General features: G+C 40.3%; 1 long non-coding RNA gene across 1 annotated transcript in view; it reads left to right on the top strand.

Annotated features, from left to right (window-relative positions):
* Positions 1-774: 774 nt before the first annotated feature.
* The window catches only part of LOC132077221 (uncharacterized), a 57,132-nt gene continuing 38,907 nt past the window's right edge, over positions 775-18,999 (top strand). The window contains exons 1-2 of the long non-coding RNA XR_009419022.1: positions 775-816; positions 3,413-3,540. This is a non-coding gene — a long non-coding RNA (uncharacterized LOC132077221). The remainder of the gene's footprint in view (positions 817-3,412; positions 3,541-18,999) is intronic.

The raw sequence follows: 18,999 nt of genomic DNA, 5'->3' as shown, positions 1-18,999 counted from the left end.
CCTGTGTAGGGTTTTCAGTGATCACTCCATTATAATTTACTTGTACAACGAGTGTGCTTTCCTTCAGGGCACCTCCACCTGCTCCAGTGTGGGCTACTCTCTGAGCTCTGTGCCCTTCAGATGCCTGGAGGACCTTCTGGTCTTTCCCTCCTTCTCTGACCTTGGTGGTTGCAGGGCTTTTTCTTACACCTATTTTCTTGCTGCCTGGCAAGGTTTTACACTTTCTCTGGAGCTCTGCAGTGCCCAGCTGTGGGGCTGCTGTGGAGCCAGATGGAATCAGCCCCAGGCTCCACTCACAGTGCCATCCCCACAGTGATCCAGGGTGTGTGACAGGACTCCCTGGAGCACAGGGACCTGCCCAGCCCACAGCTGGGGTCAGGGTCCTGTGGGAGCCCTGCTGCAGCTTCTGGCTGGGAATGTTGGCAGCTCCTTGGGGCTTAGTGAGCTAGGCTATGTTGCCCTGTGAAAGTCAGTGAAGTTCCAACTTTTGAGCAATAAAAATAAAGTCCTAAATGATCAGAAGCTGGGTCCTTCATGAAGAAAGGCTCATGATGCTGGGGTCCAGCATGGTCTTGGTTTTTTTCATTTGTTTTCCCCAATTGCCATGGGTGAGAGTGTCAGTCATGGCCCTTGTTATTCTGGGAGACTCTGATCATCTGATCATCATTAGTCTCAATTGCTTGCAGCTGACTTCAATCACAGAAACAAATTGGGTGGGTATATAACAGCTGCAGGATGGTTTGGGCTTGAGAGGTGTTAATTGCTGGAGAGGTGGGGAGTTTGTAAGATGTTGAGAGAGCTTTGAGGACACTTGCTGTGAGTATGGAGCTGGTTTTAGTGACTTCTGGAGTTGTGGCTATGGTATCTGATTTTTAGTGCTTTATGAAGTTGTCTGATGTAACAGTAATGTTTCATGAAAGCATTTATGGAGTATTATTTCTTGAGTATTTTTATGAAACCACAATTGGTTTCATTACAAATTTAGATTGTATTTTTGTGTTTGGTATGTGAGATACTTTGTATGATGTCTTCTTTATGAAAAGCTTGTATGTGTGCTTATTAGAATTTTGCCTTCAACTTTTTATGCTCCATTTATATTGTAATAAAAATTACTAAAGTTGAAAAGATAATGGGACTGCAGTATGGTGAGTTCTTAATGGACATTTTTCTTGAAACTAATGAAATTTTAAGTAAAACAAACTTATTTGTTTGGTAAAGCGAATTTTAATGTTTATTTGAGTATTTTTCTTAAGTGCTTCTACAGAATATTGGAACTAGTTTATGAAGTGTCAAGAATAATGCTTTGAAATTTCTAAATATTATTTAGTATGCTTACATGGATTTTTTTTTTGTGTTTGATAACTTCAGCTGGTTTTGGTAGGGCTGGCTGTTGAATCTGTTGAATACTTGAATCTATGCAAGTACACTAAAGTTTTTAGCATTTGTTCTTTAGTTTTATTGAATGGAATTACTACAATTTTTGTGGTTGTTTTGGGGCACACACCCAAACGTTTGAGTCAAGTTCAAGTTAAAATGCTGGAAGTTGGAAATAAGTGGTGGGGGAGTTCACAATTAGGTAGTCAGTACAGGAATATGCCAGTGCTTGGAAAAAATAAGGTGCAGAAAAAGGTTTCTGCTCTGCAAGCTGCTTTCAGCTTGGCCTGCTGCAGGGATGTGGGACAGCTGTGGCAGGGCACCAGAGCATGGCTGGAGGCACTGGAGGGCTCTGGGCAGTGCCAGGGGCTGGTGGGGGCGGGAACTGGCTGGGGCCAGCTGCTCCCAGCACTGAGGGGCTGCAGCAAGCTGCTCCTGGAGAAGCATAGTCCCTGCCTGCAGCATGGTCTCAAGCCAAGTGCTCTTTTTGCTCTGAGCTCCTCCTTGCTGTTATTTTCCACCGAGCCCTGGCTCAGAGGCAGGCACTCTGCAGTGAGCTGTTGAGCACTCAGGCTGCTGGCTCTGTGACTCTGCTGGGTCCTGCTGTGTCCCTTCACTGCATTCCTGGCAGCTCAGAGCTCCCTTGCTGAGCTGTCTGGACCTCAGACATCGGGGCCATCTTCAGTCTCGTTATTCCTTTTCTCTCAGCTTCCCCTGCAGATCCTTGCACAGTTTTTGAAGCACTGAAAAGCAAAACACTGCATCATTCAATACAGTGTCCACAAAAGAACTGAAAGTAGCAGATGGTTGTTATTCTTTCCAATTTCCAGCACAGATTAAGAAAAAAATCTTTTGAGTTACCACCCCTTTGGACTTTTTCCAGTATTGAAACTAAAGATTCTGCTTTTTAATACCTCTTCTCTTACAGCCTGTATTTGAAAGAAAATTTACCCCCTGTGTCTTTATATGGTGTGCATTTAATATGCCTGTGTGTGCCTGTTCAGGAGAGCTTGGCTCTGGGAAGGGCGTCAGGGCTGGGGGGAGCTTGCTGAGTGTGAGAGGAAGGTGTAGGAAGGGCTCAGTTTGCATTAATGAGTTTGGCAACAGTGTAGGAATCTATTTTGAAGAACTCATTATTTTTTTTCTCTGTATACTAAGGAAATCAGAGGGTTGGCTGTTTAGAAGTAAAAAAGAGCACAAAAAGATACAGAACAAAATACTTTACCAGACTAGTTCCCCTGAGGTACAGAAAAAGCACAGTGGTCTAGTCTAGAGCAAGTGACAGGGCAGCTTTGCTTTGCAATGCCATCACCATTATATAACACTACTTCTTAAAATTCCATTTTATGTCTTGAGGAACTATGGTAGAATACAGTTCTACAAAAAATGGTTTGAACAGAAGAGACTAAGTGTCAGCCTCTTGTTCCTACCACATAAATACCTCTTTTTTTTTTCTCATGAATTCTCATGTGAATGCAAATCACTGTTATATCATGCTCTCCCAAAATAGTCTCTTCTGTCTATTAATGCATTGTACAACATGAAATACCCTGTTAGAATGCTGTGCAACACTCTTATTTAGGTGCTGTGATATGTGTTTCATATTGTTGAAAGGTGCAGTGCTGTGAAATGCTCCTCCCCAGCCCCAGTGTGCAGTGGAACCCATCCCAGGATGCGCAAAATTCCTAGGTTTTAGGCTGCCTCTGGCTCTTGTGTTCATCTGAGAACCAGAGTAGCAGTTGGAAGTTTTCCTCCCCACCCCATCAGTTTGAGTTCCTATCCTCATTGACCTGTGTTTTGTGGCTCTCGCCTGAGAGAGGGCTCTCTCTGTGCCCTCTATTATTGACCAGCAGCTTCATTGTTGCCAGAAGTCTACCTATGTTGCTTTGATTTGTTCTTGGCTGTCTTAGAGGTACCATTCTGCTCTTTGATCTGGAGGACCTTTTTGTGACCCTTTCAGCCACCCACTTAGCAGCAGCTTGCTACGGGCTCCTGTTGTGTTATTTTTCTGAAAGGATGCTTTTTTTCAACCCCACAGGATAAAGAAGACTATTTCAGGCTGACTCCAGCTGAACCTGGGAGTGCTGGGACTGTGGCTACAAGCAATTGCAAATGGATTTTCCCTGCCTGGGTCGCTGTGGCTGTGGAGCAGCAGCCAGCCTAGAGGTACCTGCACTCAGAGTCACTTGCAGTGGGATGTGGAGTACTACATGGTGGGAGCAGATGTGGGTCTAAACCACCACAGCTGATAGGTCATGGTAATTTTATAAGCAGGGAATTTAGTGCACTCCAAGAGGAGCTTGAGAGGCCATGTTGTGGCAGGTAATCTGCCTCAAGAGCTGTGTTCACACACAACTCAGTGGAATTACATTGAGATTTATGCCAGCCCTTTCCCCCCTTTGACCTCAGTGAGTTCTTTGAATCATACTTAAGTCAGCTGTGACATTAGAAAGTGCCCCTTTGTTTTTCTGTATTTCTGCAATTGGGCACAGTGTACAGAGTGTGCTGCATGATTTAAAGAGATGTATTCTGGCTTTTGATGCTGCTTCAATGTAACCTGATGCTATTGGAGTAGTCCTGGGGGATTGTTTTGGTGCTTGCATAATTTGCAGAGGAGGAAAAGCATGCAGATTTCTCCTGCCTTTCTCACAGAGGATATTGTGCTTCTTTGGGTTGTTCACATAAGGTAAAGTAAGCATTTTGTATGGAAATATTATTTGTGAAGTGATTAAAAAAAAAATCCGTGGAACTTCTATATAGAGACTGATTTCTGTGAAGAAACAAAGTCCCCCATATAGGGAGTTCTTGTTGTCTAAAGCCAAGACACAAAACCAGCAGTGCCTTCAGTAAGTTCAGGGAAAACCAATAAGAGCAATTTAAGGATTTGCTCACAGCTGAGTGAGGGGGTGGCTGCTCTCACTGGTGTGTTGGCTCTTTCCAAGGCCATACTAATTTTCTAAACCTGAGGATTTTTGTTGCTTTGGCTATGTGACTATTGACTTAGTTTTTCATTCTCAACAGCAGGAGTTTTTTGTCATTGAAATAATTTTGTGGGGGAAGAGGAAAGCTCCAAGCAACTTTATTTCTAATATCCATTACATGCTCTTCAAAATGTTCCTGGCATTTCATGTAACCTGCAAACACCTTTGTTGGGTAGATTGTTTCTGTGATCTCACCTCAAGGACAAACTTTTCTTGTGCTATGAAGTCATAAGTTTTAATTAAAGGGATACAAATATCTGAATAATATAGCATTCTACTCTGTGTAATCCTAAATCACTGGACAATTTCAAAACTATTATTATAAAGTTTTAGGGTGTTTTCCCAAATACTAAACAGGTCAAAAAGAAATGGAAAGCTGAAGAGAATGGCTGTGTTCTTAGTTACTGGTGTCCAGAGGTGTCTCAGTGTTTGGTTCACTAATGGCCTTTCTCTATATGTGGAAGAGTATGTCATTTATTCAGCACATATTTATTATGGCTGCCTATTGAGAACAGGACTGAAATACCATATCTCATGTTGTTGTGAATGAGAGGAAGAAAGCCTTCCAACACAAGGTTTGTTATTTATTAGAGAACAGAGCTGTACAAGTTATTTTATGAATTCTGATTAGGAAGGCATTTTTAGTTAATGTACTGCTTTCCAGCCAGTCCCAGATTCTGAAACCCTCTTGTAACACAGTGGTCACCAATGAATAAGTTTTTTAACAGGTAATTAGAGATAGTTGTGTGAAATAACTCAGAGTGCCTGGCTAAGTTTGTTTTCATTATGAATGGTCAGATAACTAGGGTAGGATTGGACTTCTAAATGCAGTTGTTAGTTTTCAGTGCCTTGGTACTTGAAGGTTCGGCTTCATGCAGTGTTGTCCTATCCTCTTCCACCCCAAACCCCTGTGTCACCTAGGTTGCTCTGATAGGTGAGTATCATCATTTTGATGAACTATATTAAAGATATATTGTTTAGGAACCCCTCTCAAAATTCATGTTGCAGTGCCATCATTAGAAGCTATGGCTGGATATATGTGGCATCATTTCCTTCATGGAATGTGAGGAATAGAAATGGTATTCCTAAAAACATCTTCATTTCATGTCATATCTCAGACTTTGTTCACTGTGTGCCAGAAATATTTGGGCACACCTGAAAGCTCTTTAAGAATTCAAGGGGTGTTCTGATTTTCACAGGCCTCATGATACAGCCTGTGTCTGTCACACTTTACTGTAGCAAATGGAAATTAAGAATACACTTATATTTTAAGAGATCTGGCTATTAGCTTTCTGCTAGTTTTCATTGAAAGCTGCACTGTTTTGTGACTTTTGAGAAGGGCTGTTTTGAGGTTGGGAAGGTGGTATTTAAACATAGTTATTCCTGTAGCAGTTTGATACCTGAGCAAATAAATAATGTGGAGCCTATGAACAGTAAATTTAAAAAACTTGACTGTCTCTGATTTCTTTTTTAAATATCTCAGATGCACTTAGGATGCATTTACATGAGAAAATCTGCTACCTCTGTAAATCCGGTTTTTTAATGTGTCACCATTTCTATAAGGAAAAGTACTTTGCTCTTAAAATTGAATTGGTGGGGGTTTTTTTCCCCCCCAGTAAATGATATCACTCATTACCTGTCTGGTGTTAGCTAATCAGCAGGCTTTGTCAATCACTGCTCCCTTCCTTCAGCTGTGGAAGTGTGTGTACATTGTCCATACAGCTGTTTCCAGCTGCCCTGGGGAAGGTGCAAGGCCACTGGCAGTGACTGTGTCCTTAGCTCAGGATGTGTAATTGTCATTGCTCCAGGGTCATCTGATAAACCAGAACTCTGAGAGGACAAGAGCAGGTCCAAAGGATTGAAGGTCAAGGTTTTCAAAGGCTTAGATGGGGTCTCTGCAGTGGTGACCTTGCTTGCAGAGGAGGCTGCAGAAAAGCTGACTGGCTTTAATGTTGGACCTGTCCAGGCCCCAGTGGGCAGCTGCTTCCTACAGCAGCTGGATGTGGGAAGCAGCTTGAGGATCCCTGACTCCTAAAGCATGTTGGCTTGTAAAAGCAAATCATTGCATGTTCTGGGTACCACAGGCAGGAACACCATTAAAGAAGTGCTCTGAAATGGTTTGAATACAGCAATCACTTGTTCAAGTACTTTATATTTAGGTCTTAATGAGAAAATGACTGCATGTTAAATCACATAAATCCACTAAGTGCGAAAATGATAATTGTAGGATTATCTTTGGAATGGATGTCTATTTTGTCAATTGCAGAGATGGTACCTGAAGTTAAATGTGCTTTGGCAGGTGGTCATTCTTTAACTGTGGTATTTAAACTAGTTGAGTTGCTGTGTCTTGATTATGGCAGCTGGCAGATATTACATTCTCATTAACAGCTGTAAGTTATGGATATACCCATGAAAATACCCATGTATTTCTCACTCAATAAGAATTTAACATATTTCTACTTGCCTCATGGGGTTGCTAAAGCCTTTTTGTGAAGAAGGACTGAGTTAAGCTTTTTCTACAGCACTTTATATGGGAATGGATCTGTGTTCTGGAAGAAATTAATGGTGTTATCTCTGGAACCAAAGCATTTATTTTCTTGATTTAGATTCTCTTTTTATGTGAAGTCTGGCCTCTACTTTTCCATGTCAGTATGTGTCTTTAAACTGTTAATTACACTGACTTTTTGCTGGACAGATGGCTAAATAGATTGCAGCAGTTGTGAACGCTCCTGTACTGCCATGCAGTGTTCTCATTATGTTCATAAAGCCATCAGGTTATAGGGTGCTTTTTTTCAACCTAATCCACATTGAGTCATTTCAGATGAACAATGTCACCATTGATGTGAAACAATTCCTGATCTTGCTGGAAATGCCTGCCTGTGGCATTTATTCTTTGTAGCATCCCTACAGGTGCTTTTGCCAATAAGTGATTGCTTCCATGTGACGGGAGAATGGCTGTCCTTGTAGTTAAGGGTAGTGACTACCAGCCCTTCTCTATAAACTCAAGATCATGAATCAGTGGCTCATGTTTCTATTTTATTTCCTTCTAATGTAATATTGCTACTGAAAGCTTCAGCATTTCAAAGGATTGTCCACCTTACACCTGCTGTACAAGTTTATTCTATGTACTAGCCTACTGATTACTTTCCTGCCTCACAATTTTATTTCATTGAGGGTGTGAGTTTAAAGTATTTTTGAGTTTTAGAATGCTTCACCAAGGGTTTACTTGTTTGCTACAAATCCTGCTAAGAGGCATGTCTGATAGCCTACATCTTATGAAAGAGTTCAGAAATCTAGGCCTCCAACTAATGGCTGTGATGTACAGAATACAGTGAAACAGCTCAAACCTTTCCTTTTTGCCATGAAGTTATTTGTTTTGTAATGGATTTCTTAAAATCAATTGGGAGACAAAGTTTCATTCATGTAAAAGATACTCTAAATTTCATTTTGGAGTTTGAATAAAATGAAAACCTCAGGATATTTGAAAGGAGAAGTTTTATGGAATTGTTTGTTTGGAATAATAAAGATGTATGACGAGGTTATAGGTACCAGATGCTAAGTTCAATTTGCTTTCTGTTGTAGCAGACCAGGGCTTTGATTTCAGATGTGCTCAACCTTGAGCATCATTGCTATCCAAAGGAGAGAAGCTTTCTGGAATTGTGGCAGAATGCCAACAGGGCTCAGACATGCAGAAGGTGCAGAATTCTGTAGGCCGTGCTCCTGTGACTGCTGAAAGCTCTGCTGAGGTGTCTTGGGGCTAGAAGGGGAAGAGGCAGCTGGGGAGCACAGCAGGGCTGTGTCAGGCATTCAGCAGCACTGGGGGGAGGCAGCCCCACCTGGGCCAGGGCTGCTCCAGGACTGGGCTGGCAGTGGCCACCAACTCCTTGTGCCACCAGAACCCCTGCAGAGTGATGGCTTTGGCCAAGTTCACAAAATAATGGGTCAGAGGGCTTGGAGGCTCCATACCTTATATAGGATCTCTATATTTAAAGATACTTGAATTTTACTACAGTTTATATTAAAGTTAGCTGGATGCAATTGTTGGATCAGGTTATATCAGCCTTGCCCAACACTGGCTGAAAATGATGGGACTTAAACAGTGATAGAATAAGTGTCAGGGTTTGTAAGCTCAGTTTGGAATGATATGAAAAAGATTAAAATGTGTTTAACAATATACTGGTACTTCCCCCCCCCCGAAAATGTTACCCTTATTGGCTATCAAATTAAACTGTAGTTGAAGAGAAGCCATTAGGTTTGTGTTCCCATCTTCAAATCTAGTTTATTTTAATAAAGAGGAAATCAATGGAACATATGCTAATGATATTTTTAGGAATTATTTGCAATGAGCATATGTAGTTGTTTGGGAATTGAAAGGAAAAAACTCCCAAAAAGTCACAATAGCTCTTATTGTTTTCTTAGAGGAAAAAAGGAAAGGGGGGAAAAAATGAAGCTCCTGTGGAGATAATTGAAGCTGAAACATTTCTTGTGCTCTTGAGATGAGCTGCAGAAAGCAAATTATGTGAAAAAAACAAAGGGGGAAATGTCATGTGTCAGCTCTCCTCATTTTCTTTTTGGCTGCATGCCCAGTCTCTAAAGTATTAAGCTTTGCCATGGCAACAATATCTGTGAGGTGTTTTCCATCCAGACTGTACTTCTGGCTGCAGGTTTAGGGAGTAGAGATTTGAAAACTGTTTGTCTGTAATCTTATACTTCACTAAACACGAGACTTTGGAAGAAATGTGTATTTTGTGTGACCAGAAAGGTTAAAAAAGAAAAAAAAAAGGCTTTCAAAAAAGCAAATGGAACGAACTCTGCATTACAATTGCTTTACACTTTTTCCTATGGAAAATACTACAGACATGCCATGCTTGGAAGGGCATGGGAACACGACCAAGCTGTGGGTTCACTGGTAGTCCCTACTGAAGAGAAGCACAGCAAAGCATTGTTTAGAGCAACAGACTAAGGATAAAAAGGGTGACAGAAATTCAGGTAGAGAATGGCTGGTACTAAAGAATTTAAAGCTATTTAGGCACATGAGTTTTCTATGGATAGGACATTGCATGATCTTAACCTGGATTCTTGCCTTGGATCACTCCATAAAACCTGGGAAGACAAACTTTGGAGAGGCAAGGATACAGAACCTGCCTGCCAATGAATTCATGCTGAAGCTGTAATAGTATAGATATATTCCTTTTTGCTGTGTGTCAATTCACTGAGAAACAGCATTAGAAAGGAATTATTTCAGTATCAATTATTCTGAAATTTTGTAGAAACAAATACAAGATTCCTTAGTTTTCAATCTGTACAACAGTGTTTTGATGACAAATCCAAAACACAGCACTACACCAGCTACTCTGTGGAAAATCAAGTGTACCCCTGACAAAACCAGTGCAGTCCTCTGCTCTCATTTCCCCCCCTCTCAGCAGTTGTGTAATGGCAATTATTCAAGGAAATATCTAGTGAGCTGAGTTAGGCAATGGAAGGATGAGAAAAAAGTAGTGTTCTTTTACCAAGAGAACCATCTCCTCATGTGGGTTGCAATACATTCTCACAAACAGTTTTATCTCTCTAAGTAAGGCAGAACTGGCTCATCAAGGTGCTGCTCATCAAGGCCAAGCCCAGCAAGAGTTTCTCAGATAACAGAGCAGCATGGAAGGGGGAAGGTATGCACCACCCCAAAAAGATAGAATTTTTTTGAGGAAGAAAATGTATTCAGTGTTTGCAGTGGAGTATGATTGCATATTTTGTTCAAGAAATGCACATTGGGTTGAAATAGCAATTATTTGTTAATTTTGATGTGCATTTCCTTGGCAAAAAGGAAGTTATTTTCTATCTGAACTCAGATTACTGTACTTCAATGTAACTGAGTGTTTCTACTTCTGCTTTAGCAGCTTTTTAATATAGACTATAGAAGCAAATATTCCTGTTAGTGCTGCTATTTATCTGAAGGACAGGTCTGTTTTAAGAGCTCTGGATATGGACATGAAAAATCTATGGAAAACGTGTCTCATTCTGAGCTGTCATGTGCCTAAAATGTACCCAAAAGTAATAATGCATTATGCCTCTTTGAGAACCTGTATTCTCAAGGGCAAAACAAACAATAAAGACTTGTTAATCACTTTGTGATTCACTGGAAAATGATGCTGTTTAGAGGCTAGGTATGCTGGTATGACTCATTAAATTAACAATTTATTCAAGCACAAAGCTATGTCATATGCTTTCTTTCTAAGAATCCATGAAAAAATGACATTATTTTGAGTAAAAATCATTATCTTTTGACATTATCAAAACTTTCTTAAAATATTCTTTATCTTTATCTTGATTGGCATAGGTACTATTCTCATTTCTTGACTGAAATCTGCCAGCTGGGGGAGATTTTGACTTATTCATAGCCAAGCATTGGAATGGCTGATTTTTTGGAGGCAGATGTACTCTCCTATGCCCTGCTCTGTCTTGTTTCTGATATCCCCTCCTGAATCCTGTCAGACCATGTCATATTTCCTAGCCAAGGCTCCTCTCCTTTGGAAAAGAACCTAAGCATTTGAGCCAAAAGTTGATGGGAAATGACAGATGTACCTCAAACTTTACTGGTTTCTGACATAGAGACAGCTTATCACTTGAGACCATGTAAATGCATTTTATTACCCTTGTAGAATCTCAAACATCTTTGTCACCCTATAAGCTGTTAGTGCTGAAGCAGCTTGTAGATGTGTTGGTGGGGATTAGGGCTTCAATATGGTTAAGAAATACAATTTCAAAGATGGTGTATATAGTCTGTAGTTCAGACTGACCTTTCCAGGCAGCAGCTTCAAATCTAAGCTCAAGATCCTTCAGAACTGTAGAAGCATTAAAAAACTCACCCCTCCAAACCCACCATTTTTCTTACCTGTGTGTGCTTGTGTGCACTTAAAAAGTATAGTTCTACACAAAGTAATAAGAACAATGCTGCATGCTTAAAACTGTCTTCTTTCTTACATTTAGAGTTTTATTTTACTGATTCCTTTGCAAGTCTGAGCTAGTTCTCCCCTGAAGAATCAAAGGCATCTCTTCACAGCAATAAAGCAGAATGTAATTGGTGTGGCCACAGCAGAACAAGACAGTATCAGAGCCAGGAAGCCTGGATTGATGGCAGAGCTCAGCCTGGGTGCAGTAGTGTGATATAAGGCTTTATGATGCTTCACTGCACCATATCTGTGTCCTACTAGTGCTTCTGCTAGTTTACATATCTCCACATTGCCCTTCATTTTGTGATAGAGGCGTGCCTGGAAAAATATGATAGTCTGAGGTATTTTTTTGATTGCATATATTTCAGTCCATGATACAGATAGTTCTAGCAATGAGCACTGTAAAATTTTGTGTTTTGGTGTTGCTTCTCTTGGAGGGAAAGAAAACTTTTTTGTCATTTTAATATATGAGCTTTTACTGATATTATAGCATTAGATGGGAGGGGAAAAGACTTTTTTTAAGTAGTTACTCTGGAACTGAATGAAGGACGTGGAGAAGGCCAAATGTGAGTGGAAGCAATATTTTCTTTGAACGTGAGATCATTCTACTTCAGACACTTCTTTTTTTTTTTTTTAACTTATGCAGTCAGAAGTTAGCCAATCAGGTCCATGCCAAAGTATGTAATTAAACAGTTTATTTTTCATAACTACTGAGGCAAATAAGAGCAGATGGTTCTCAGCACTTCAGAAGTTTAGGCTGTTTCCTTCAAGTCCTCAGTGCAAATGGAGATGACTGGCTTTATAGCCTCCACTTGAAAATACTGATCTTGCCCATTAAATACTGTTTTTAATCTATTTGCAGAATATGGCCCACAAAAGATCTGAATTACCTTTCTGCAGGAGGGGTCTCAGTGTCAGTACCCTTTCATAGCTCTGTGCTGTTTCTCTGGCATTGTTTCCATTGAGGGTGGGGATGTTCCTCAGCCAGCACTCACCAATCACAGGCAGCTGTTGAGCAAGCCCTCAGCAGGGAGAGCTCTCTCGAGTGCTCTGGGGGTGTCCCTTGTGTGGCACTCATCAGTTGGTGACACTGAACTAGAGCAGGGTATCAGTGACATGAGGCTGGCACCTCTGGGAGAACAGCAAGAGGATGTGGGAAAGATTGGGCAAGACAGGTTTCAGGGTGCTGGGGTGACTGATGAGGGAAACAAGGAGTTGGGGTAGTAGCTGTAATCAATTTCAAGGCAATCAGATTTATTATGTAGATATTTTTTTTTTCTGCCAACAAACAAGAAAAAAATATTCATCAGATGCTCTGGGTAATGTTCTAATGTTCCACCCTTGGTTCTGATGCATTTTCCATTTACTGTTAACATCCCTTCTGTGGCAAGCTCAGTTTGGGCTTGGAAGATTTCTCCCAATCTCTGTAGTGCTGCAGTGATTTCAGTTCCACATTCCTAAGGGCCCAGGGATTCAGGTGTGCTGATGTAGGGAGGAGCAGGGGACAAAAATTCCCACCTTCTATTGCTTCTGGTGAAAAGATTTCTGAATCACATTGAAACTTGAAATAGTAATTTTAAGTTAAGCAGGAGGAAAGTGAATTTGATTCTAATGTATCCTGCAAATAGAAAGTCATGGGTATCTAATATTTCTTTGATATCTTATCTATCAGTACCTTGACACTTATAGATGCTGTCCAACATTTGTACCACACGTAAGGGATCACAAATATGATATTCCTGTATCCATTGCTGTATCAAGTGAGACAGAACAAGTTTGTTTTTTCTTGTGCTGCTATTTGAATATTTTTCTTTGTTTTTCCTGCAACAAATGGGAGATTGTAACAAAACCCTCCTAATATCTCACATTTGCAATCAGCTCAACAATTCTTTTAAAAGAACTATTGAATCTTACAGCAAAGTGCTAGGAAGACATAGTAAGGCCCAGGACTGTCCATAGAGGCAGCTCACCTCATAAATGCTTAGCACCATATACAATGTGTTTTATTAAGATGTCTGGTTTGCACAAAGTAGCCCAACAATAGTGACTTGCAGTTGTTCACTGCTTGTTAGTAAAGGAGGCCCCTGACCTCTAGTCATTCCTTTTTATATCCCTGAAGATTGCATCCCTCTCTTTATAACCATTTTATGCCTCTTGAATAATAAAAGGGCTGCACTTGGCTGTGATTGTCTGGAGAAGTGCTTTGGTCTGTTTTGGAAAAGGACAAGGGTCACTTGCCTCAGAGAAGTTCTTTATTTATGTTAATTTTTTTTTTTAATGACTTGCATTTTCAGGGAAGTGTATCAATTTCCTCCTTGTCTGTTTACTCTTTTCACCTCAAGAAAAGACAAAATTCAGGTTTGAGCCTGGATGGCTTCCGAATTGTCGTCTCAAGCTTGTGCTGTTAACTAACATGTGCTGGTTAGGATGGATCTCCAGTAAGATTGTGACTGGCACACATTATCTGGGCCATGATGGAGATTTTGCTTCAGTTCTGGCTTCTGCTCAGTAGTTGCATTCTATCATTTTCTACATGCTGCATATTCCTTCAAGCTAATAAAGCATCTCTTTGCTATGCATGACCTGCTCTGTGGTGTGACTGACTGATAACTGCAGCATTTGAAACCTGGCACTACATTATTCGACCTGCTGCCAGGTCCTGGTTATTTGTCAGAAGTATTTCTTGCCACTGGAACTTCAGCAAGATGGAAAGTAATTTTATAGGATCACTGCAAACCTGTGGGATGTAAAGTGCTGGGATCCATCACAGCCAAGGCATTACCTACCAGACTTATGGATGTGGAGATATGCGTTCCTAAGAAACCCCCCCACAAAAAATGCATTCCCCATGGTACTGTGTCATTCAGTCTATCAAATATGAAATCACTTCAGCTTTACTCTTTGCTATAAAGACATTTATCTAGCTGGTGAGAGACTTTTCTCCAAATATAGATACACCTTAATGTGAGGCAGGTGAGCTGTAGTTTGGGGAATATGGGATGGCTGTATTCCTGTCTTTGACGGAAGGGTATTATTGCTTCTCATGGGAGCCAGGCCCATTTTGTGCTTTAAGGAATAAATATCTTCAAAGGCATCCTTATACAGCTTTAAGACAAAGAATGGACTTGGTAAATCTGATTCAGTAGTGCCTGTTAGAAGATCTAAACAAGGTTAGAAAAAGCATTTTTCCCATACCAGTGTGCCTTAAGCCCAAAAGAAGCCCACTGAAGAAAACACCTCTTTCCTCTGACCTCATTCTACCTCAGCTGAGATCTCCAGAGCCTGGGTTCCCTGAAATATGAAAGCAAGGAAGTGTCTGGCAATGTGTTCTGTACAGGAAGTCCATCTATCTTTTCCAGTCTGAAGTAGGTTCCAACAAATTTGTTACCAGAGTATCAAAGTGTTTCCTGCACATGCCAAAGGCAAAGACCTTTAGGGTGTATGGGATGTAATGTACTCATAAGCAGTACTCACATCATTCTACTGGGGACTGCCTGGAACATCTAATACCAAAGTAAAAATACAAAGTGGAACAGAAATCTGTGAATATGAAGGACTGTTGCAGAGGCAGGCATAATTTGCCTGAGATTTCTGTGCTCCAAGCCAAATATCAGATTTGCCTTGCTGTTCTGGATGGTGTGTTCTTGAACAGAATGGATGGAGAATAACACACTGACAATAAAATAATTCAGTATTATTTTCCCTGTAAGTGTAGGTAATTTTCTAAGATGTTAGTGTCAAAGACTGAGATTCAAAAGCATGGATAATTTGACTTTTGACTGTCGATTATCACACATATGAAATTGATTTTATTTTCTGGGGTGCCAAGTGCAGAGATAAATATTTTTATTTTTGTAATTTGCAATGTATGATGGATTTTGAAACCCCAGGCAATATTCATCTCATTTTGCTGCAAGAACCATTTTCATGTTAAAATGGTACTCCAGTTCATGCTATTTTTCATTATAAGCTCTTTGAATCCTAAAAGTTGCAGTGCAAAATAATTATAGTAATTTGAGGAGTCTTAGTATGTGAAACAATGGCTTTCTGAATTGCCTCATGGTGGCTGGGAAAATGAAATGAATAATGTATCAACTTGAAAAACATTTTATAGAATATGTCTGACCATGAAAGGGAAAGTAGGGAATAAGCCTCGCTTCTCTTTGGACAATAATGTCTATTTTTTTCTCTTCAGTGAGGAGTAATCAGTTTGTAGTCAGCTGCTAGGTGGCAGATGTTGTAAAAACACAGAACAAAGGCAGGATCCCTGTCCCAGAGACTTTATAATCTGTGTTCAAACAGGCAGCAGATGTGTGACACCAGCACAATGAGAAGAGAAGGGTCAGCACTGGCAGGATCAGAGCTGACTCTGGGTTGTTCAGGTTTAGATGCCATTCTGGTGAATTGCTGTTTGGGAAGATTTGGAAGAATATAAGGGGTTGTTCTGAAGAATCCTAATTTACTGGTTACTTATGCTGCAAAAACCTTATTAGCAATTCAAAGCAGAATTCAAGCACAGGTTTGGTTTGATCTCTTCAGTGATTTGAGGCTGAGCTTTATGGAATGACCTAGAAGATTAACCATCAGTGTCTCAATGCTAGCAATAATTTAGATAAGACTGACTAATAATGACATAATTTGCAATTCTTACCTGCAGCTGTTTATGGTTTGTATTTCTGAACTCTGTGGTCACATCTTATTGTGTGTCATGCAAAGTTTGTGTTTCTGAGTTAATATATACAAAATCTAGTCAATACATAATGGGGTTAAAGAATATTACATCATGTTCAGTTATTCTGTTATTGTGGCCAAAATATATGGTTAATTACTTATTATTACATACTGTTTGTGCTGAAATTCTTTGACTCATTTTCTGAAGATCCCCTTTTCTGTCCTGTCACACTTCCTCCTTTCTCTTGCCATTAGACCTCCTTTCCATCCCTTGCTGAAAGAATTCAGTTTCCCTGTAAGCTGTGGCCATGCCTTACATTTTTACTCAGTTATTAGAGTAGCCACAACATTTATTGTCCCTTATAGCTAGAAAGTTGTCTATTCCATCTAGTCAGTATTTGTGACACACCTTTAATAGCACATAAACATATGCTTTCTGAAACAGCTGCACAATTTGCTGATAATGCCTTTCAGTACTAATAGGACCTTTTAGCTTTGGATTTTCCTACTAACAGATGAAAAATCTGTAAAAAGCAAGCTGTAAGAGGAAATACAGAGCTGGTAAACCTTTTTAAGCCCACATTTACACACACTTTTAGCCTGTGTGGGAGAGGCTTTTGTATTCTCTCTTTGCTTACCTCTGTATATTTATGTTGGCACTCGGAAAACTAAGTTCCCACTCAATTCAGTGCCAGGGCTTTAAATGTGTTTGCAGTTTTGCACACAATTGGATGTATTTGTATCTGACATGAAATTAAATTACTTTTAGTGAGAGTAACAGCTGAAGCAGATTGCTACCATGTTGTAATTACTGAGAAGTTCTTAGTTTTTGTTTTTAATAGTCAAAACTTATGGAGCATGCCTGGATTGTACCAGCCCCTTGTCCATAAACTAAGACAGAAATCACATTATTGCTTTAGGGATTTTCTTCTATGTATCCTCATCACTTTTATTCTGTGTGGATGCATTTTATAATGCATTTTCAGTGGTATATGATATTTGTATTCCAGGCAGTACTTGTACTGCACTCAGATGTTGTGCTGCTGCTGGGGATACTGCAGAGGAGTTGCTGGGGCACCGGGCTGTTGGAAAGCCTGGCTGGGGACATGACAGGAGAAAAAGCTGCAGTCAAGGGAGTTTTGGTTCTGAGGTATTGTTGGAGAGAGCAGCGAACAGGGTCTTAGGAGAGCTGGGCTTCTGATGTGCAAAATAAATAAGGAAAGCAACTGGGAAAATGAAATTGAGAATCTCAGCTGAGAGACATGTCTTACTTCAGTTTTCCCAGCTCCCTCTCCCAGCAGCAGTGCTGCCTAAAGAAGTGGGATGTAGTTCTGAGGGTGGGAGGAGAAGAGTGTGATGTGAAGACAGAGGCAGCTTACTAATGTGGAAGAAGCTGTCAAGCTTCATAAATTTAAATATCTGCTCCTAGTTCTGGTTAACCTTCTACACATACATGGTGTCTGCAAACAGTGACTTTGGGAATCTCATGTGCTGGAAATACATAAACATAATATCTTCTAGAAGAGTTCTTTTCTCACAGAAACCGTCACTCATTGCCTCTTTATGCTTGATGTTATTCAAATTGAATGCAGTGCTACAGTTTCTTTGGAAGTTTCTATTCAGGAGAAGAGATCCTGGGAATGCTGGGTTACATTCGTGTGACCGGCAGACGGCCTGATTTGTATTCCAAAATGGAAGAAATTATAAACTGTACTTATTTGGGGGGAACACTCCATCCCCTCAAATCCTCTTTTGAAAGTAGTGATATTAATTCTTCCAGGGAACAAAAAAAATCAGCATTCAACAACTTTATTCAGCAAGACTTGATTTACCAACTTTGCCTTCTATAGTTTGAAATCCCACCAGTAAAATTGTTCAGTACGTGTTTGTGGCCCACTGGTTTAATAGGGCACCAAGAATTCCTGCTTTCCTTGAAAGATCTTTAACAGGTATTGGGAAAATGTTGCTAACCTTGGCATAGGATGGTCTGCATTTCTGTGTGTAGAGCTGTAGTGTGATGATAGGTGGTTATTTTGAATGCTTTCAAAATGGGAGTTATTATGAGAACTGTACCCCTTGTCATTCTTAAGCAGCTAAGAATGAGGCTTTACTTTGCAGTGCTGTCAACTTCATCATTAGTGTGCTGTGTAGGGTTTGTAGTTATGTTTTGATTGGCCTATTTTAAGTTTTTGTTTTCATTATTTTGAACTGATGTTTTTGAATTTGAATATAGGAGCTTCTGTAGGACTGATTTCTATCAGTGGCACTTCTGCACCCAAATACCTTTTAAAAGCTGTGATCCAGGTACTTTTATGTTTCTTTGTTTTTGAATGCCTTTACAAATCAGGTTTTAGATGCCTACTTAGCTCTGTTCCGCTCCCATCCTGAAGTGCGGAAGCACAGGAAACTCCTGGAGTGTGTTCTCAGGGAGATTGTTGTGGCTGTCTCATCAGAGATGCCCTCGAACCCTCTTAAAATCTACTGAAGTCGATGGAAAGAATCTCCTTAACCTTGTAAGTTTTTTATTTAGCCCATGAGCTTGTCAGACCTGTAGCTGTCACTTTATTTTTTATTTATACAGTTTTGGGCACTGTCACAGCAATATGCAGTTACCTTAAGCATATTTTAAGTGTTTAATTCATTATTTATCATCTCCCATTACAGTTGTGGTACTTACTTGGCTAATACTTGAGTGCTAACAATTTAGAGAGAGATGGGCAGTGGGGAAGTTCAGGTTTCTGTTTCCACTCTGGTGAGCCCTAGGTTCTAGAATGCCTTCTTGAGGTCTTGAGGTTGCAGTTTTGGAAATCCATGAAACCACAGTATTTTTTTTACTGTGGGCTAGAATTAAAGCAGACTGTGTAACATGTCATTTAAGTAGCAGTGGAATGGCCATTGGTTCTAAGAAAGGGATGGATGTTGTGGGCATCTCCTGGAAGCAGATGTGGGTGAGGCTCCTGACCTGTGCAGCAGTGTCTGGAGCAGTGGGTGCTTGGCCATGGCTCCTGAGCACTGCTGCACAATCTGAA

Source organism: Ammospiza nelsoni, chromosome 9, assembly GCF_027579445.1.
Source record: "Ammospiza nelsoni isolate bAmmNel1 chromosome 9, bAmmNel1.pri, whole genome shotgun sequence".
In the NCBI taxonomy this organism is placed as follows: domain Eukaryota; kingdom Metazoa; phylum Chordata; class Aves; order Passeriformes; family Passerellidae; genus Ammospiza; species Ammospiza nelsoni.
The sequence above is the reverse complement of the archived record's forward strand: the minus strand, read 5'-3'. Positions and strand labels throughout refer to the sequence as shown.